The 21351-nt window shown below is 46.3% G+C and overlaps 1 protein-coding gene across 2 annotated transcripts in view; it reads right to left on the reverse strand.

Annotated features, from left to right (window-relative positions):
* REV1 (REV1 DNA directed polymerase) overlaps positions 1-3814 on the reverse strand; it is a 57171-nt gene extending 53357 nt beyond the window's left edge. For both annotated transcript variants that reach the window (XM_083826906.1, XM_083826905.1), the window contains exon 1: positions 3659-3814. The gene's annotated coding sequence lies outside the window, so the exon portion shown is untranslated. The remainder of the gene's footprint in view (positions 1-3658) is intronic.
* Positions 3815-21351: the final 17537 nt, after the last annotated feature.

Raw genomic sequence — 21351 nt, forward strand, 5'->3', positions numbered from 1 at the left:
TTTAGCTCAACTGGGAGTTACATTTAAAAAAAACGCTCAAAATGGTAAAATGCTTTACCCTACTTGGTAAATTACAGTAATCTTCCACCTTACATGCCACAGGGTCATCGTGGGCTTTCCTACCTGTAAGAATTATCAACACTGTCATGACTTCCTTAAACACCAGCAGCTCCTAGGTCTCCAGAAGAGCCTGAGATGCTTACTCATGGTGTCCTGGACTAAGAGCTGACGGGAACCACCTCAGGAGGAGGAACTCGCCAACAAGGTGGACAGAACTGCAGTTCACTTTGGAGATGCACCGACAGCTAGAAGCTGACCCCAAAGGTGCAGTAATGGCCCCAAGGCCCCTGCCAAAACACACTGCATAACCCACCCTGCCAGAAGACTGACAGTCTTTAAGCCAGCACTGAAAAGCCTTGCAGCAGATCTCAACCCTACTCTGCGCAGCGTCAGCACTGCTTTCAAGTTTTGGCATTCGAACCAATCCACCTGCACTTACCTGCAAGGAACCTGAGCAGTGTCTTATCCTGAACTGAATTACGTATTTTTTCAGGATTATTTTTTTTTCCATAAATCAAGAAGCTGAAAAGGTCTTTGTGATTCAAGCAAACCAAATAAGGAAATTATCAGTTGTTACCTCCTTACGTTGGGATTTGGTTAAAGTATTTACAGATAGCTGGGAACAGGATGCAAAACTAACACGAAAGAGTTAACCACAACATGGCTAAACTTTATTTATGCCAGCAAATTTCGAACCCCCAGCTTCAGCACTATTAAACAGGAAGAATACCAATTGGGAGACCTTAAGCTTTGAAATAGGAAATGAACTAGGAAAAAGAAAGCACACCATCTACTCTTCCCAAAAGTTAACACTGAAATTCAGGAGGCATGGTCTGCTTAGACAGTTGCAGCAAAAAATATAGAAGATACAGCGATCATTTCTGTGGGTATACCAAATTAAAAGTATCTCTCAGATGAATTTAACTGTCACAGATTCCTTAACTACAGTAGCAGCAGCCCTTCAGCTAGCTCTGAAGAGACAAGCAACAGGAATGGAAGTTATCATCACTGCCCAGAATTTAAAGCTGTTCTACGTACTCACCTCTCTTCCGCTAAGGAGCGAGAAAGAAGAGTTTCCTAATTCTCATTCCTATCTTATGAGCACCAGCTACTCCGCATGCAATACAGAAGCAGAGGGACCATAGACATGAGAAGCCCTCCTCCCTAAAACCAGCTGTGTCTCCAATTAAAATGCTGTCTGGTTTCCACAACAGAGCAGAAAGCTGCTCTCAGGGAGAAGAAGCTCTACACAAATTTGACTCTTAAAAAAAGAGACATTTCCACAATCATACTGCATGAACCGTGTCTGAGAATTCCTTGCCTGTTCCTCATGCTCTTTTGCACCCAGTTAGATTTGCTCTCTTTACTTTCAACATTCTTTATAACTACCTGGACGTTCCCGTTTCTATTTGCTTCCACTTTTTCCTCCTTTTGCTATGCTTTGTAAACACATGGCACTGTCACCAAACTTATCTACACTGTATTCTTGGGGGAGGGTTTCAGCATTTGGGTATTTAGCTCCCTTGCTACATCTGTACCAGACAAACACACTCTTAAGAGCCGACAGAGATCTCAGAGATAATATACTCCTTTAATTAAAGCAGAAAGATGTTCAATAAAAAAATCATTCTTCATAACGTAAACAATAGCTTACAGATTAAATGGGGGAAAGCACATGGCAGGGTCAGGTAAGCTATTCTTTTCCTACTTGTCCTGAACAACTAATTCATTAAAAAGTCTGTAATCACATTTTTCCTATGTACTCAAAACCAGGTTTTGTATTGAGTCTTTTTTTTTTTTTTTAAATCTCCCTAGTAGCTGAAATGGATGGTAGCAAGATTGAAAATTTGCCATGAAGCTTCCTTAAGACAGACATCCAGGTCAAGGGATGAGAAAAGACTGAGCAAACTCAGCACCCACTTACGAGACGCTGGCTGCACCACACCAGGCTATGGCTAAGTAAGAGGATGAACACCATCCAGAAAGACAGACTGGCGATACACTTGGAAGGCCAATTCCTGAATAACGCACTGAAGACATTTACTGTGCACAAAAATACACACATGGAGTTTACTACATTGGCCTGAAATATGGTGGTTTTTTTTTTTTCCCGTATACTACTACAGTTTTACTTTAAAAACAATCTATCTCCAAGTAGTTAAACAGCAGTAAGTCACAAGGCAGGTGTCTGCACTGAGCCTCTACTAACTGTCCTAGCAGTGACCTCCAGTCTGACAGCTTGGGATTATTTACCAACAGGGACTTGGTGTACCGTCCAGTGGAAGAATTGGGCTGAGTGAAAGACAAATATGGTGGGGATGGGCAGCGACTACACGCTTGAGACAAGATGGCAAAGAAAGAATTTGTCAGAGATCTGGATTTCTACGTTAAATTTCTTAATAAAATGGGGCTGCTTCACAAACGTATTTTGGCTGTAACCTTTTCATTAGGTGTTGTTGTTGCTCCGATAGGACTGTTTTAAACTATTGCCTAATTGCTATTAGATGTAAGAGGTTATAGTTAAAATTCAGCTCATGTAATTGCAATCTGCTGGGTTTGCTTCTTTGCATTGCACTATCAAATTTGAGATTGGACCTAGACTTTAAATCAAGATCCGTAATAAACATCAACTCTTCTTTTCAGGGAGAAAAATCTCTAATTAACACAAATGGAGCATTTGCAGGCCTTGCCTTTCCGAAGGCTGACATTAACCGTAAAGCACGGGGGATAATGGAACATTGCAGCACGCACCACAGCTTTCCTACCTCCCAAAAAAAAAAATAATAAATAATCGCGTGCTCGCGCTATCACCCTCCCCTCCGTTCTCAAGGTTTACATGCCATCCCCGCGCACCTCCCATCAGGGGCCTTTTGCTGGGTCAGGCCAGCGCTGGCTACGTAGCAAAACACAGCAGCAGCAGCAGGCGGGGAAGGAGGGGGGGTGGGGGGGAAGAGGCGAGCCCTCCGTGCCCCTTCCTCCCCCCTCACCCACCAGCCACCCTCGCTCAGCACAGGCGACTCGCAGCCAACGCGGGGCGCAAAATCCGCAGCCGGCTGCGGGGGGAGGAGAGGGCGGCGGGGCTGCGACAGGGCTCGGGCTTCCCCCCCCCCCAAACCACCCACCTTATCCCCGCGTCCCCTCCCCTATTTCCCCGCAGTGACCCCTCGCTGCCGACCCCCCCAACACCCCCCCCCCACGGGTACCCATGCAGGTGCCGGCGGGGGAGGGGCACCTGCGGCCCCCCAAACCTCACCCTCCCCCCTCAAGCCCTAACACCCCCCCTCAGCCCTCCCCCACCCCCTCCCCTCCCTCTCCCCTCCCCCCCCACGCCCGCCTCCCCGCCGAAGGCCCCCGCCGGCGGTTACATAACACCCCCCCCCCTCACCCCCCTTCCTCCTCCTCCTCCTCCTCAGGCCCAGGCCGCAGGGAGGGGCCGAGGCAGGGCAGGGGCCCCGCAGCTCCCCCCCCAATTCCCCCCCCCCCCCACGGCTCTTTTCCTCTTAGGCCAACCGCCATGGGGGCCTCGCCATGACGGGGGGGGGAGGGGGGAGAGGGAAGGAAGGAAGCAAGGAGCCCGCAGCACCGCACCGCCGCTCACCTTCCGCCGCCTCCCAGCCGCGCGTTGCCGGCCGGGGCTTCACATGGCGGCTCCCCCCGGTAACGGCCGCCAGCCTTCCTCCTCCTCCTCCTCCTCCTCCTCCCCCCGCCCTTCCTGCGAGCGCGTCACGGGAGAGCCTCGCGCCACCAACGGCCGCCCGCCGGGCACGTGACGCGGGGCGGGACGGGCGCGCGCGGCTCCCGCTCCCCGACCCTCCCTCCCCTTCCCTCCCCTCCCCGCCCGCCCGCTGCGGGATGGCCGCGGGGCGGCGGCGCCCCCTGGCGGGGCGCTGAGGGGAGCCCCGTGAGGGGAAGCGAGACGTGCCCGTAGGAAGGCAGGCCTCGTTAGTCCTGCTGCTAACGGGAAACTTGGGCCGTGGTTGAGTTCGCTTTATACAGAGAAAATGGCCCCAGTCCCACAAATCCACACTGATAGAACCCCACTCGTGCTGGCCAAAACCCCAGTTTGCCCATCAGTCCTCCCACACAGGTTCAGTTTCAGTAATAAGATACATGCCTCTCTGTAAGAGAAGCCCTTATCCATAACCTTCTTTCCTCCACTTGCATTGTCAGAGCACAGAAACGGTTGTCCCATGCTTTAGAAAAAAGTTTTCAAGTGTTTCCCTGCCCTGCGCTGTGTGAGGGAGCCAAGAGCGTTAGGACTGGCCAGGCTTTTCCCCACACCCAATTCATACTTGTCAAAGTATCCAGGCAGGATAAGGAACAGTCAAGTTCATGAAGTTCATGTCTACTGAAGTCTGGTGACCCTCAGCTATTTTAGCCAGGGCGTGGTTTCTTCATTTCACTCAGAAAATGTTCAAGGGAAACCTCCTAGCACCTTCATGAGAAAAAATAAATAAATCGGTTTTTACTCAGAATTTTAATGAAACCCATATTCAAAAGGTGGGTGTTCCCTGCCAGGTAGAAGTGCTAACCAGAGTTTAGACCAGCCTTAAACTCTCAAATTCCGGAGACGTTGTGGCTGTCTGCTTTCTCTCTAATTTAGATCAGAAATTGCATTATTTACCTGAAACAACATGTTTGCAAGATACTGTTCAGAAAAAGGTACATTATCTAAAGCATATCCACTTCACTGGGCCAACATTTTCCACCTTTGCTGAGAAATGCCTCTACCAAGCTTAGTCCTTGCCAGTCTGGAGCAAACCAACTGTTACCTGTGCTGCGTGAGTGGATGTGTGCGCTTTTGTTTCCTTCCAGAGCAATTTCTCTAGGGGGCAGTTGTGGAGCAGAAAGGCAGAAAGACAAGTGGAGCGGGGATTAATTTAGGTTGGCAAGAACAGCTTTAAAATGGTTAGTCAACGATTATATTTTATTTTTTAAATAGAAGCTGGCATATAAGCAAATTATAAGAGGAACCAACAATTATTTAGGGAGGCATGTGGGGACGACTGTTTTGTTTCGTGAAGTAAAGCTAGGTTAAGAGGTAACAGTGAAAAAGGGTGAAGTAACCATACAATACTTTCAGCAAAGATTACATATAACTAGTTAAAATAAGTAAAAGAGAAAGGAATTACTGTTAAAGAGAGGATGAAAGTATAAAAATTTAGGTAAAGGGACAAATATTAACAGGAATTATTTACTTCTGTGTCTTGTAAAGCCTTCATTTTGCACTTCATCTGCACTGGCAGGCTTCTAAGCTGACATAGAAAAATCTTAGGTTATAGTAGGCAGATCAGGAACCGGGGCATATGCTTACTCATTGTGTAAATATTTACAAGGTGAAGCCCAGCTTAAAGCATGTTGACTTCAGAAAAATAATTCTTGCTATCTTCACCAAGTTTGGAATCAAATCTGGGGCTGGGGAGAGAGAGGCAACATATGTACAGGCCTCAGTTCAATGGGACTGTGGTCTTGGAGCATCTCAGTGGGGTCAGTGTGACTGGTAAGCAGCTTGTCCATATAAATCCTACTGTCTGAGTCAAATTCTGCTCCCACCAACAAAAAACAAATAAATAATTTCAATCAATTCAGCACGAGGGAATTTCAGGTGAAGTATGAGAGGCTTCGTGTCATGCTTCTTGCAGCCTGATAAGGGAGACACGACCTAGCAGTGGCTGCAGATGCTGTGAGCTTTGAAGGTTGTTGTCATAAATATAGGATAACTCTGGGCCTCCTTGTGCCAGGAAGGGCATGTAGAGCCACCAGCTGAAGGCCTGTCCTCACGTTGATACTTCTGTGTGTTCCTTTGATTGGTCTTGGGCCATCATAATACACGTAAATACAAGGGCCAACAGGGACTCAATCCACTGCTATGCCACAGGAGGAGGAATAGGAATAACTTAACATTGGCCATGTTTTTTGTGTTTTTCACAATTCCTGTTGTGCTGGTCTGTAGTTAGCTATGTTCCAGAGGAAAAGGACTGGCATTTACTTGGCCCTGCTAGAGCCACGGTGATCATCTGGTAACAGAAGGCTCACCATCCTCATACCAGCTCCAGAAGCTAAGGAAGGTGAAGTCGACTGACTACCAGTTACTGCTCTCTACTTTTCCATAAGTCACTGTCCTGCAGCTTCTGCAGCTCTTACTCCGTGCCAGCAGCCCCTGGTAGACCGACAACCCACTGGGAACAGCTGCAAGGCGGCAGACAGCACCCCGTTTCCTTGTCATGCACTATGTGGTAGACCCACGGGGCGGTCTGGGTTGGAAGGGTCCTACGTCTGCCTCACTTGGACACCGTCTAACAGGGAGGTGAGGGCACGACGAAGGCACCCTCCCCACCCGGCTTTGCCCTCGCAACCCGCTGCTGACACCCCGTGGAGCCGGGCCGGGGCTGCAGGCAGCTGCTGCGCTGCCTCTGGTGGTGATCCGCAGGGTCGCCTTAGGCTGCACCGCTGGAAACACCCCCGGCCCCCGAGGAGAAGCTGAGGACGTGCTCATCGGCGGTTTCCTACGTCTAGGTAATTATGAATGACGGAGGCTCACTTCACAGCTCCTGCAATGCTGTAGTAACACAGCCTTGCTGTAGCGATGCCTTAAATATTGACTTGTAAAAAGCTGCAGGATTATTGCAGTAGTTTCCTGACCAAGCACTATTGTTTCATGGTAACTGGTGAAAAATGCTGTTGTAAAAATCTAATCTGCAGCATTTAGTTCTAGCATTAATGTGTTACATAAGGCCTATTGCTACGTACACATACATCTTAGCCATGATGCCAATTTTCTCTAGCCCCTAAAACACAATGCAGTCAGATATTTTTAGAAGGAATATGTTTTATTATAACCACAATTAATCAGTTCTGCTAGGCAGAGCTACTCTTGCTCTTTCAAGAGTGAAAGAAGCTAGGAAAGATTTCTAGCCAGGGATGGAAATCCCTGTCTCTCTTGCATGGTTTTTAAATATCACAGGAAGAAAAAATAAAAAGAAAAAAAAAAAGAAAAAGAAACCTCTGCAGGATAATCTACACTAGCAAACAATCTGTTTTTGTTGTTCTTTTTTTTTTTTTTTTTTTTTTTTCCTGAGCATGTTACTAAGAGCAGTTGTGAAAGGCTAAAGCAGCACAAGATGAAACTCACTGAGAGACCAGCAGTCTGCATTGGGGTCTGGCATTAGGGAAAATGCCTGTGGGGCTCTGGACAGAAGGCACTCTTAAGACAATGACAAAGGCCTGGCTGAAAAATGGTGGGAAGCAAAACAATTATGAAAAACAAATGAACCTGGAAAGGCTGTTGGAAAGAACCAGAGCTAACAGCTCTGGGCATTTTACTAATGAGGGAGCAATACAGCTCTTAGGTTACTGCTGCAGTCCAGTGGCTGAAGGGAAAGATGTCACCAGTGGATATTTCTCCTCTGTCTTCAACTAGCCTGACCCAGAAGAACAAAAATGCTGGCACATGAGACTCTTCTGCTGGCTTTATTTATCCAACTTTACTCCCCAGTAGTCATTCTGAAGAGGTGTTAAGGTAGCCGATATATCAAACCTATTTTGCACAAAGTCTGGATTTATTCAGGAGTCTAAAGATCCCTCTGTCCTCTCTTCCCCTTGCTTATTACCACTGACTGGTGCAACGCTTAAGTGGTGTTAATTATGTGGTAACAGTCCTCCACTCATACAGCAGGGCTGCATCTGCCCTTGAAACTGGGAAGACTACATAAAAATAAATTTTGGCTAATTTTGTGCTGAAGTACTCTAGGACTCTGCAGTAGTAGAACTTATTTTAGATGAAAATTGCACATCTGCAAAGATTTCTGCATCATCCTGATAGCGTTCTGGCATCTCCATTTTAGCAGTTCCCTCAATGCAAAATGGGTTTTGTGAAGAGCAAATATGCATGAGTGGATTGCCACCTGCAGCCTAGCTTTTCATGGATCTGAAACCATGACTCAGTACTCAAAGATATTGTTAGATAATAATATACTCTCTCTATATAGGTATAATAAAATGGATGCCTTTATGCCGTTGACCTGTTTTTTTTTTTTTTTGTAGTCTTTCTAGGCTCATATTCCCTTACTGATTATAAGTTCTGCATCTCCAATCCAAAGATAAGATGAGATGGAGTCCTTGATTTCAGTTGCAGTGTTCCTTATTACAGTTTCTTTATCATACCCAGCTGCGCTTAGAGCTTTGCTGGGCACAAACACTCAATTTTTGGAGTTTTGCCAAAAGCAGGTGCTTGCTACAACTTGGGGATGGCCTGTTCAGAACAACAAAGCCACTCACTTTTAGGCAACTGGGAAAAAATACCCTACTCAAACACTGAATAGGCAATTTGGATTACAGTAACATAAAGAAGCCTAAAGCTCTGTCTCTCACCTAACTCCCCGGCTTCTCTGTTTTCAGAAAGGTGGATCTCTCCTTGCAGTGAATGCAATAGACTCCCTGCTGCATGCTGTGCTTTGCAGACCCTTGTCAACCTATACACAGGTTAGGTAGGAGGGGGGTTCTTACTCTGAAATGTTAGTTCTCTGCTGTAAACTATGTGGTCTGTATTTGTGTTAAGGTAGGGGAAGAATTATTCTGACTACGTCAGTCACTCCCAATTATTTTTGTCCCTTTTTCTACCTGGAGTCAGTTTCCTCCTTCTCAGAACTGTTTGAGATCTTAGCTATATGGAAATCCCTAAATTTTACTTCTTCTTAGTGTTGCCAAGGTGTTTTTTTTTCTTTTTTTCTTTTTCCTTTTTTTATTTTTTTTCTTTTTTTTCCCCATGGTGATAAGAGATTTAATGAGTGCTGTTGAAAGCATTTAAACAGGCTTACATATTCTCCTCTTACTGCACAGATAGCAAAGCTTTATTGCAGGGGTTCTTTTTCTATACAGCCACAGAAGAGCTCATCTTTTCAGTGATAGAAATTAGTGGACACCTTTTTTCTCTCAGTGAGTGGCATGTCCAGAAAATCAAGTTGCAGAGATCCTATTAGAACTTCCAATTAACAGTCAGGAAGGACCTTGAGGTAGTTTGGAAGACAGGGATGTATTCTGGCATATTTTTGCATGGCATGCCTTGTGGTACCTCCAAGAGTGCAAGTTTTAAAAATTGCCATTGACATCAGTGAAGTAGATGCAGTGAATCTGGTGAATACAGACACAGGCAATGCAATCGGAACCAGAAATGAAGGACCGAATTGATTTCTCCTAATTTAGGTACCTACAGCTGGGCTAGCCTTGACTGTACCTGTCTCCACCCAGTATAAAGAGACCCTAGGGTGACTAGCTCGTATGTAAAGGGCTACACTATGAAATATTTGATATTAATTAAGATGAATCTTACTCATAGAAGTCAATCTCACACTCATCTCACCTTTCTGCCGTGCATCACAGTCTTCTTGCGTGGGGTCATATTATTGACTGCAGGATCAGAACCTGTCTATGTCTTGTTAACAAAAGATTCAGGGAAAGACAGGGATAGGGAGGAAAGAAACAATTGGATAAGGCAAAACAACATTTTTGCTACTAATCCAAGTATCACACGTAATGGACGCCTGGGAAATGGGCTGTAGGAGACACTAATGATTCTGAAATGAGGAAAACTTGGTAAGACAATGTGTTCACACCCAGCTCTGGGCAGTCCTGTGAATCGTGCGAGTATCAGTGCATCAAAGGTGCAGTGAGGGCAACAGGGGCCACTTTATCCTTTGAATTTTCTGGGCTCCTGGGAAACCCACTGACAGCTCCTGAGAAGGCAGCCTCTTGAATTGTTCTACCCTGCTCAGGCTCTCAGCCCAACGTGGAGTGCCAGAGAGAGACAGAATTTCCACAACACTTCAGGAAGGGGTAAACAAGTAGACAGTGGATGTTAACGGTGGAAAAGAGGACAGCACGTCAGCAGGAGGAAACGGCACGAACATTACAACTGACCTAGTGGTTCCTACTACAAGAAAAGAGAAATCTTGTGCTGAGGCTAGAGATAGGAAAAGATCTGGAGGATGCTTGTGAGCTAGAGGAAGAGATTGATCAATATATATATTTATATGTTTTTGCATGTAGGCAGAGGCCTCTGCAGTACTCTCGGAGGGAATTTTGGTTGCTTCAGATGGTGAGATAAATAGGGAAAATTGTACTTTTATTGAAGGGACATGGCAGTTCTACCCCTTTTGCAAGATTTCTGTCTTACTTGTTCTGGATGCAAATTTGCCAAAAGGGAGAGAAAGACAGAAGAGCCAGGCTGTGTCTAAATGTCATAATAGAGGAGGTTTTCAGAAGTTCCAGTGAATCAAATAATATTACAGGTGCATGCTCAAATCGCACTCATGAATTTCAGGCAGTTTAATGAGGCTGCATGCTGCACAAATCATACAGCTACAATGCACAAGAACAGGTCTAAACCAGATTGCAGGACTTTTATTGTTAAAAAGGCTGAATTTGGGCTGTCATTGTTCTCTTTTTTTTTTTTTCATGGAATGCAAATTCTTTAGACGTGAAACTAAGTTAAATTTGTCTGTGAGCTTCATTTTCTTATTGGAGACCTAAGTAAGGCTAAGAGAAGGACTATGAAAAATCTTTCTATCCATACCTGTGATGAACTCCTCTGACTTATGTATTAATAAAGAGCACTGGAATGCTGCCATTAGTTACCAAAACTCTTTTTTTCCCCTACCACCCTATCCAGCAGAAAAGAGCATATGAACAGTACGGAGCGAGTGCTGATTTTCTGCGCTCAAATAAAGGTAAAAATTGTCTTTCAGAAATGCTGAGCACCTAGAACCCAAGCTGGTTTTAAGTGTGTGGAAAGTCTGGGATAAAAGCTGGTATCTCCAATCACAATTATAGCCAAGGGCAAGTCAGTTAGGCTGGGTATGCTGGTTTCCTGCCTGAGAAAGGCATAGTACAAGTTATTTCCGCTGATGTTTGTAGCTTATTAAAGATTTATTCATGTTGTGCACTCCTAACTCAAATCCCCATGTAGAAAAAACTATAAATGGGAGCAGTAAATGTTGTTTGAAATCAGGCCTAGCCCTTGTGAACTTGGCATTCAGAAAAATTGACACACTTTAAAGAAAAACTAGATCTTTTTACATGTGGACCACAAAACAGCTGCAAAAACTTAGCTTTCTGAACTGACCACTCTGTGGTCGTTTTCCCCATAAATAAATGATTAGAAAATTTGCTAGAGAATGCACAGGTTGTCCAGTTCTTCTCTTGCCTGAGTGTTTCTTGGATAGGCAACTGATAATGCCCCAAGTGCAGGCAATGCTTTTAAGGGAAGGCCGGAAAAGATCATCCAAAAGATTGCTCACTCTGGGTAATCTCAGACAATTTTTTCCTGAAATGACAAACAAAATAAGGCGAAGGCAATAGACCAGCAAGTCAGGCTGGCTGTTGCTAAGACAGAAAAGAGTTTCCAAGAGAATGCCATGTGGCACAGGCATCAACACAGCAGAAGTGTTGCCCATAAACCCTGCTTTAAAAGCACCAGAGCTTAGCGCACGCCACTCTGCCACAACTGGTGCTGAGAGCTGGGAAAAGAGCGTGTGTCCCCAGCTGACCCCTGCTTCTTCCACACGTCTGGCCTTCCGTGCGTTTCCCAGAAAGATTCAGGACAATTTCTTTGTGCTGGAGTTTTGGAGAGTGCACTGTTGGGGTGAGAGGAAATTTGTATTTTAGCCCATGGGGCCAGGGGCCCTGGTTTCCAAGGGCGAAGTTTTGTTTTGTCCACATTCCTGTTTCCTTTCTGCCTTTCCCCCCACAGACAGAAATGGTATGTGGTGCAAGGAGATGTGGCATGTGCCTGTCCTTCCAACACAGGTGGGGAGAGCTGTCAGCTGGGAAGCAGAGCTGCCTCTTGCTGTGGGCACACCAGCAGGTGTCTCCGAAAGCTGCAGCAGCCCTTCCACAATCCTTGGTATCTGTGTTGTAGGACGCTGCCTTGCACCATCCCCTGGTGCAGCTCCTGGGCTTAAAGCCATCCTTTATCTCAAGCAGCCTGAAGCATATGTGAGCCTAATTTTTTTTGCCAAAGCCAACCCTTCTTTTCTGTATGGAGGCAGCAAGCGGCAGATCCGGGCGGGACGCTCTGCCCACGGTGTGAGAAGATCCCGTGGATTCCTGTGCCTCAGCTGAGCGCCGTGCGTGTGAAATCTCTGCTGGTGGGACGGTAAGACTGGAAGCACGCAGAAGCGATAAGGAACAATGCAAGCGGATTCAAACGGGATTTGGATCATTTAGTTGATGAGCCAGCAGATGGCAAATGCTGCTTGGTATAGAAAATGAAAAGTGATTAGTCTGGGAACAAAGAGCAAATGTAAGGAATGGGTGTTACATCCGGCACGCTGCTCAGGGAGAGAAAGGGGTTACCGTGGAAAAAAAATCATAGAAACCATCACTTCGGTGCACAGCTGCAATAAAAAAGGCAAACAAGACACTAGCCCGATGGAACAATGAGCTATAATGCACCAGGAAAGAGGCAATACAGTCCTCTGGAAGATGGTTATTAGGCCTCGCTAGAATACTGCAAGGAGCATGGGTCACCGTCTCAGGAAGGGTATGCTTGGAGAAAGGTGCATTATGAAGCAGCTAATCGGTAATGGTTTCAGTGATTTCAGTTCTGAGGCAAAGTTAAGAGGCTCATTTTGAGGGGTCAAAGAGACCTCAAAGAGATTTTAAAATTATAGTAATGATCGGCACAGTTACCAGACAATGCTTAGAGTGCTCTGAGATTATAAAAATTAAGGAAGAGGTACTGAGCAGAGAACAGAAACTTCACAAACCGCTGCAGAAAAAGAAAAGATCATTGCCTTTTGACTTCACTGCGTTAGCTGAGGGTGAATACAGCCTCGGGAACACTTAACTCAGGCTGGTGAGTACATGAGACTCTCCTGTGGAACAAGCGGGAGGGCAGGAAAGGCCCAGAAATAACAGCAAAATGGTTTAGGGGAACAATCCACACTGCAGTGTTTCAGGGTTTGGTTTTGTTTGGTTTCAGCTTCTACAGGTTCCTAAACTGTACCTGTCTGCTTGTAGGAAGATCTTCCTTTGCACACAAGCCATAATGGATGTGGATTGGGGCAAAGAGGAGAAAAGGGTAGGGAGAAGGTAAATGCTGCCCCTTAAAAAGCTTGGGATCATGCTGGGTGTAAATAAGCTAGCTTCAGGTGTTGTTAAGACAGAGAAAAGTTGTTGGGCTGCTGCTTGAGAGAGCTTGGGGACAGCGAGAGAACTGGAGGTCAGCTGGTAGTTTGCAAGACTAGGGAAGGAGGGTGAAACTGGAAGCCCTCCTAACTGCAAAATGGGATATAAGCATTTAAACTGCAATTACATAGGCTTCAGGCACCAGAACTACGCAGAAAATCTGTGCTTGGCTGTGTAGGCGTCAGATAGAGGCTCTTGAAGTAAATAAATTGATGAGGGCTCTGAAACTGCTGCTGCTGCAGCTGGGCTGAGCTGGATGGAGCCCGGATCTCCTGCCTAGCCTTGGGGTCCTGGAGCTGGTGGATACAGCTTTGAGCATATGGATTAGCTATATGGACCTCAACAGAAGGCGGGGGCTCCCTTCATTTTGCGTCGTGGTCAGAGAAGAAGGTACATCCGCTTCTTTTAGAAAAGGTTAGTCCTTAAGGAGAATATTGTCAGGAAATAGGTGGTTTGTATGCACGAGCCTCCTAACAGAGAGCTGTTTGCTGTGGATTAAGCTCAGGTCATGATTAAGCTTTGCTCTCCCTGTGAATGCTGGCAACTCTGTAAAAGGGAACACAAGGCAGGAGCAGGCAAGACTGAGCTTGACTCTGGCGTGCAGAGAGGAAGGTATCAAACTCTCACACTCCACGTCTACATGGCCACGGCTCCGCAGTCAGAGCTAGCCTACGTTAAAGGAAATTGTGTTGTGATAAAAGTGCCTTGTGCTGATTTACTACAGGTGGTGCCGTAAGTGTATCACCAGTGGGAAAATGCAGGTCTGAATTTGCTGACATTGTTGCAGCTAGACAAAGCTTTTCAGTGCCCCTGAAGTTGATGCATAGCTGGGAAAACAGAAATCGTGTCGTTCATGCAGGCTGATGATCTGGCCTTAAAGAGACCGGCATCAGCTGCTGGCAAAGAAGGACCTCAGAGACAGATGTGGGATAATCTACCCCTACAGAAACCTAATTTTTATTCTCCCGTAGTCAGATACTGGCTTAAACTCTGAAACCCCGTCTTTATACTTCTTCCAAAGTTTAGCATAATTGTTCTGACTGGATATTCCTGTGATCCATATAGCCATCCCATCCTTCTTTGAATCCTGCAAAGTTCCTGACCTCAGTGCTTTCCTGTGGTGATATCTTCCACTGTCCAATTACACATTACGTGACAGAGAATTTCCTTTGATCGTCTTTGAATGCATGAGCTCTTCATTTCATCGTACATTCCTTTATTCTTGTGTTACACAGCAAGGTAAAGAGAAGTGTCTGAGACATCTTATCCTGGAGTATTTGGTATTTTATCTTGCTGCGTCCCTTCTTTTCTGTCTCCAGTCTGAGATAAACAAACCTCAGCCTTTTCAAGCTCTTCCTGCCATAGTCCTGCCTCTGCCTCCACTGCCCACTCATTTATTCTCACTCCTACTCTCTGACCTCCACTTGTTCCCACAGGATCTTTTTGAGCTTGCAGAGGGGCATGGACAGTATGCCAGGTGAGAATTCAGCACTGAATGGTATAAAGGGAGAATATTTTCTGCATTATTCACCATCTCATCCGCTGAGTAGCCAAACACTTTCTTAGATGTTTGGCTTGCAGCTGTACCCCGAGCAGATGTCTTCAGTGAACTGTCTGCAGTGTTGTTTAGGCAGTTGGTGCTGAGCTCTTCACCTCAGACCTTAATTTCTGTAACCACCTTCTCTCTGGCACCTCTCACAGTCATGCTGTCTCACCTCATTTGGCAGGTATCTTGCTACCCGGGAAGTCTGCATTATCCAGCAACCTGACCCTATCTCACCTTCCTTATTACTTCTTTTTCTACCACATCAGGAAGAAAGGTCTTACCCTCATTTAAAAAAGGCCTTTTTAATGCTTCTTTTTGCTATCTGCCTGCTTTTATGCCATCCTCAAAGTATTCATGGCCTCCTTTTCATGTATGAGTAGTTCTGACATGCTTTTCCCACACTGCCCATGCAGTCTGCATGGGATGAACTTTTCTGTGCTGATCTGTAAGGTTACTACTACTTTGTAGTTGTTCTGACCACCTTAAAGCCTAGTTTTGTGGTTTTATCTCCAGGACACCGCGAAGGCCAGCAGTGCAGGGTAATCTGGAATTCCACGGTATGTCCATCAGAGGTGCTGAGATCACAGAATCACAGAACCATTAAAGTTGGAAGAGACCTCCAAGATCATCTGGTCCAACCATCCCCCTACCACCAATGTCACCCACTAAGCCATGTCCCTAAGCACCTCGTCCAACCTTCCCTTGAACACCCCCAGGGACAGTGACTCCACCACCTCCCTGGGCAACCCGTCCCAGTGCCTGACTGCTCTTTCTGAGAAGAAATGTCTCCTCATTTCCAGCCTGAACCTCCCCTGGCACAACTTGAGGCCCTTCCCTCTAGTCCTATCCCTAGTTACCTGTGAGAAGAGGCCGACCCCCAGCTTCCCACACCTTCCCTTCAGGTAGCTGTAGAGAGCAATGAGGTCTCCCCTGAGCCTCCTCTTCTCCAGACCAAACAACTCCAGCTCCCTCAGCCACTCCTCATAGGACATGATACGAAGGCATGTGCAGCACAACGAAGGTGGAGCTCCACTTGGCATTTAGCAGGAGCTGTACCCCTTCAAACCCGCTCTGCCCAGACTGATACATGCAGCAGTAACATGAGCAAAGCCAAATTTGTGCCTGCCGTGTCAAGAGAGCCACAACTACTTCAACATATATATGTTTGCCCGTGGGTACTACAAACTCTGATGTGAGGCATCCCCTTTTCTGACTATGCTTCCTTGCTCATGTGGAAAGCTCCTTGGAAGGGCAAAAATAATTCATGTGGGATTAGGCAGTGACCTCCAGGACTGCTGGGGAGCCTGGCACTCAAATGCATCTCAGTCACATAGAATATCCCATTCCCCATCCCATTATAACAGTGCAGAAAGCTTTCTTGCAGTTTTGGAGCTGTGATGTCTCTCACATGCAGTTGTTGTGGACTGTGGTTTTTGTACGGGAACCTGTTTGCAAAGTATCCTCTTCTTGAACTAAAACCAAAAACATTCTTGAAGTAGAAAAAGGAATTTTCTTCCAAGTGTTTCTTGTTCTTTGAGCCTACTTCATACCACAGTGCTGGTTGGCTGTGTTGTCTAGATAAACCAAGATGTCTTTCATATTGGTATATAACATCAGAAATGAATAAATTCTTGAAGGTAAGAGGTTGGGAGCGTATTAGGAGTGGACTGAATGAAGTTTGGGAGTGTACCCGAAGAACGTCACCTGGGAAAGTGCCACTGAGAGGATTTAATGCTGAGGTCACGGCACGCTGTGCTGAAATCCTCAATGCACTTGTTTCTGCTGTCTGGCTCAAAAAGGTGCAGCAGAAATGTTGGGAGGGATCTGTCTGGTCAATTTTCGAGAGAGCAACTAGGATGGTGAACAGTTTGCAGTGCAGCTTAAAATGAGGAAGACGCTGGTGAGTGGAAACTCTGTATTACTTTAATGAAGGCAGTACAATCTGAACGTCATCTTTTCATTATGTGCGAGTTGTGCCTGACACATGTTTTAAATTGGCACTTGTAAGGCAAATGGAAAGGCAAAGAGCAGAGCTGAGCTGCAGAAGCAAAACCAATTGGGTCACTTCTGCTTCTTTAGTGTAAAATCCTCAGAACACACACACACACACAAAGGTATAATCAAAAGTGAATTTTGGGTTGCTTTCAGGGTTCCAGCTGCCTTCTGTCTTCACAAAGCACCCGTCTGTGCTTTGATAGGAGCTTTGTGATGTGGGTATCAATTTACCCCTTTCGTATGCTCGGAGTCCGACAATATAGCTTCATCCTCTGCTCGTGGCTTTGTCTGGAGGGGAAGGAGGAATTTTGTGAGACTGTGACCTAAAGCAGCATGACAAGACAAAGTACGTGTTTTGTGTACACTTTGTTCATTAAGTTCAAATCCTCCACTCAGACAGTGTTTTAACTCAACTCAATACACAGCAAAGTTTACCATATTTTATTTTGGTTAGGAAATACAAGCTCATGCTAGATACCTGAATACCTAAGCCTAGGTCCTTAAATCTCTCCCTAGTCAAAATTTATGTTCTGATGACACAAGAACAAGTTACGTCTGCTCCATCTAAGCCTTTTTGAAGCTTTTACTCCAGGCAACGTCATGAAGAGAGCTATAAAAAGAATCCAGCGAATCCAGATTGGCCAGGTTGCAGCCACTTGCCAAAACAGATGATACCTTGTTTTTTGTCTTTGAAGTTTAAATAACATTTATCATTCTTAGAATCATGGAATCATGGAATGGTTTGGGTGGGAAGGGACCTTAAAGATCACCCAGTTCCAACCCCCTGCCACGGGCAGGGACACCTCCCACCAGACCAGGCTGCCCAAAGCCCCATCCAGCCTGGCCTTGAACACCTCCAGGGATGGGGCATCCACAGCTTCTCTGGGCAGCCTGTGCCAGGGCTTCACCACCCTCTGAGGGAAGAATTTCCTTCTAACACCTAATATAAATCTCCCCTATTTTAGTTTGTCCTATCCTTATCCCCCTTGGCCTATCACTATCTATGGTACTATCTGAAAAGTCACTCTCCATCTTTTTTATAAGCCCCTTAAAGGTACTGAAAGGCTGCAATGAGGTCACCCCGGAGCCTTCTCTTCTTCAGGCTGAACATCCCCAGCTCTCTCAGCCTTTCTTCACAGGAGAGGTCTTAGCTTCCTCTCTTTTCAGGTTATCAGTGAGTTTTGGATGCCAGTAAGAACTACTCTACTGATCACATCAAAGGACCATGTTCTGGATGTGGCTAGTGTGGGATGTGCAAGAATGGAGGTATGGATGGAGCAGACATGCTGTGGTGGAGCATGTCCCCAGCCCTTGGCAGAGGGTGCCTTGTGGTTGGTGCTGGGACCTTAGAGGCTGTCTTGGGAGCAGAGCAGAACCTGGGCTTCTCCCAGCAGCTTTCCCTGACCAGTCAGGCTGGGAGTTGGGCTCTCACTGTTCTTCTCTCTCTCTGTGCTTTTGAGTCCTGCATCCTGGACTGCTCAGCTTCACGCCGAATGGTCACATCACAAAACAAGGCTTGAAGTCAGGTCCTTTCCCGACAGAGAACCTATTTATGTTAAGAACAGCTTGCTTCCAGGTTCTAGCAAATAACCTGCTACGCTGACCTGCAAACAGAAAAATACTGTCACTACTGTCACCTGGTTGTTTCTTAAAAGGTTTGCCTGTAGGCGCTCGATCTGCCTGGGTGGAAGGGCTTGCTGCCGGCCCCGTAGCAGGTGCTGACACTTTGGAGTTCACTGTAGGTGCTGCTACTCACCTGGCTCCAGGAGGCTTCTCCTCACATGAAGATTTTAAATTGTTTATCCGAGTCATCCAGATCTCTTTGCATGATGCAGATGATGGCCTTGTGCCTGGCACAGGGCTTTGTGCTCTGGGTCCAGACACCTAAAATAATGTGACTTGTTACAACACCGAAACCCTTAATTGGTCGTAGCTTCAAAATCTTGCTTTTAATAGTTCTTGTGAAGCTCAGTAACAGTGAGAGGGCTGGGGATGTCTTGTAAGGCAGTTTTTCAAAGACATGCACCCTTTTCCCAGCTGCTTTTCAAACTGGATATACTTCTTCTACCTAGTGTCCTCTCTCTTCTTTACCTAGAGGGGTTTGCATATCGTAAGGTGTCCACAGCACTGTGTGACCTTTCTGAGAGAGGAGAAGAGAGGAGAGGAGAGGAGAGGAGAGGAGAGGAGAGGAGAGGAGAGGAGAGGAGAGGAGAGGAGAGGAGAGGAGAGGAGAGGAGAGGAGAGGAGAGGAGAGGAGAGGAGAGGAGAGGAGAGGAGAGGAGAGGAGAGGAGAGGAGAGGAGAGGAGAGGAGAGGAGAGGAGAGAGGAGAATCTGTGTCTCTAGGACTTTATTGTCTATTGTTTTACACTACGTGTCAGCATATGTGTTATCAAGTCAGAGTTCTTGACATGTAACCTTAGCTTCTGATTTGTAATGCTGGTATTTGAAAAATGACTACAGAAAATCAGTAGAAACTCACACTGTCGGGAGCTGCATAAACGGTCCTAGGAGACATTGTAACTGTACATCTCTACTGGTTCGTAATCCCTTATGGGACAGGAGATTTGAACTAATTCCTATCCAGAGAGCTGGGTAGCCTGGGTTTCATTTTAAGAAACATCCACACATGCTGCTGGTTTCTGCTGGTTTCTATTCTTACTTTAAAGAAAACTAAGAGTCACATTATTGTAAATGTGGGCTTGGCACAAACGTGAAAGGGCCACAACAGGGTCTGCATTTCACCAGTGCCGGTAGCAAAGTTCCCTTTTGTGTTTTGTCTGTGGACTTGCATACCTAGTAAACAAGGTCACAGCCTATTCTGTTTCTGAGTAGCAAATACGAACGTCTATGCACACTTTCCTCAAATTAAGACCAGAAACTCCACTAGAATGCAAAGTTTCCCCACAAATTGTTTTTTTTTTTTTTTTTTTTTTTTCCTGTCAGTGTGCTTATTTCATCTTCAGGTTTTGAGTTCTCTCTCTCTCTCTCTTTTTTTTTTTTTTTTTCCTTTTGGTTTGGCTTTGCAATTAGCTTTGATACCTTTCAAACTGAAGCCCTGGAGCAGTATTTTTAGCAAATAGCAGTCCAAGAGACGTGGTAAATTCTTCATTACTTTGCGTCTTTAAATCAAGATTGGGTGCCTTAATAAAAGGTTAGAATTCTCTTCATCAGGTTATTAGCCTTTGATTAAGGAATCCCTTGATGAAACGTTATGGCCCGTGTTTTCCTGGGAAGTAAGACTAGATCATCATAATGAGCCCTCCAGGTCTCCAGCTCGGTGGTGCCTGACTTCTTTCCTGACCTTGAATTAAGCTGAGAAGGTTTTTGTGGAACAAGCCAGAAGTGAAATCCTGCAAGACTGCTTGGCAGGGTTGCCGGCAAGCCGCAGCCGTGTGCAAGGAGGGGAGGCAGCACCGAAGCACGCCGGCCCGCCCTGGCAGAATTGGATGGAGCTGCCTGTGGTGTGTAGGACTGAGCTGAGACCCAGGTAGGGCATGGATAACACGCGCCACAAGCCGCTGGGGAAGCTGTCTCCTTCCTCCCCTCGATGATGGCTGTGGCTGGGGAGGGCACCCGCTGCCTGTTCAGCCGTCCCTTGTCCTCAAGAGGAGTCTCCTGGTGGTGTTTGGTGGCAGGGAGCAGCACTATCGTGTGTCAGCCTGCCTTGAATTGTGGTGTTTCATAGGCCAGAGATCGTGGCTAAAACACATTCCCCACCCTCACCAGCAAAGGCTCTCCGTTTGTGTGCCTCGATGGTTACAGTGCATTGAAAGCACGTGCTTGTGGACAGTGGTGAGTCACAAAAGCAGAGAGGGTTTCTGGGGAAGCTCATTCCTTCTGGCTTGCCCCAGGACATCCAGCCAGTACCTGCCCTGCTGTCAGAGGCTGCTTGGGAAAATGTGATTTCCCCAGGAAGAAGGAGGAAACACCCAGCTCCCCTCCCACCTACCCTGGGAATCAGTTGAGGAGAGAAAACTGCTAGGAGGTACCATTTTGTGAAAAGGTCATGTTAAAACAGCAGCATTTTGGCTTTGGCAGAGCATGCTGGAATAAGCAATTCTGAGAGGGAACAATCCTAGGCAGGAAGAAGCTGTAGGCATCAGGAAATGATCAGTAAAAAAAATGTGCACGTGTATGTAGACAGGGAAAGGCAGGGTGGAGGGTGACTTGGTACTTGCATTTCTCATGGTTTTCGCATAATACTGGCTGGTACCAGCCTCTTACAAGAGGTGAGCTGCTGCTCTGCAACTGCAGAGGCTGTGGGTCTCCCAGCACTACACACAGACATCAGTCATCTCGAGGTACAGGAGCTTGTCTCCTAAATCTAAACAACTAATGAAAACTTGGGACTGGTTATTTAGTAATCCTGTGCCTCACCGAAAAGCAGCAGTGACTCTTCTTTCCCCAAAGAGCTGCCTCATCCCATATATTTGTTTCTGTTCGACACCCCAGCTACTTCTGGTGCCTTGTTAATAAGGCCTACTGCGATGTGCTTTTCCTTTTTCCTGGTACGAAGTTTTCCAAAGACCTCTCCCATGGAGAAGGGCAGGTGGCTTAGGCTGGA

This window comes from Anser anser, assembly GCF_964211835.1.
Source record: "Anser anser genome assembly, chromosome: 1".
NCBI classification, from domain to species: domain Eukaryota; kingdom Metazoa; phylum Chordata; class Aves; order Anseriformes; family Anatidae; genus Anser; species Anser anser.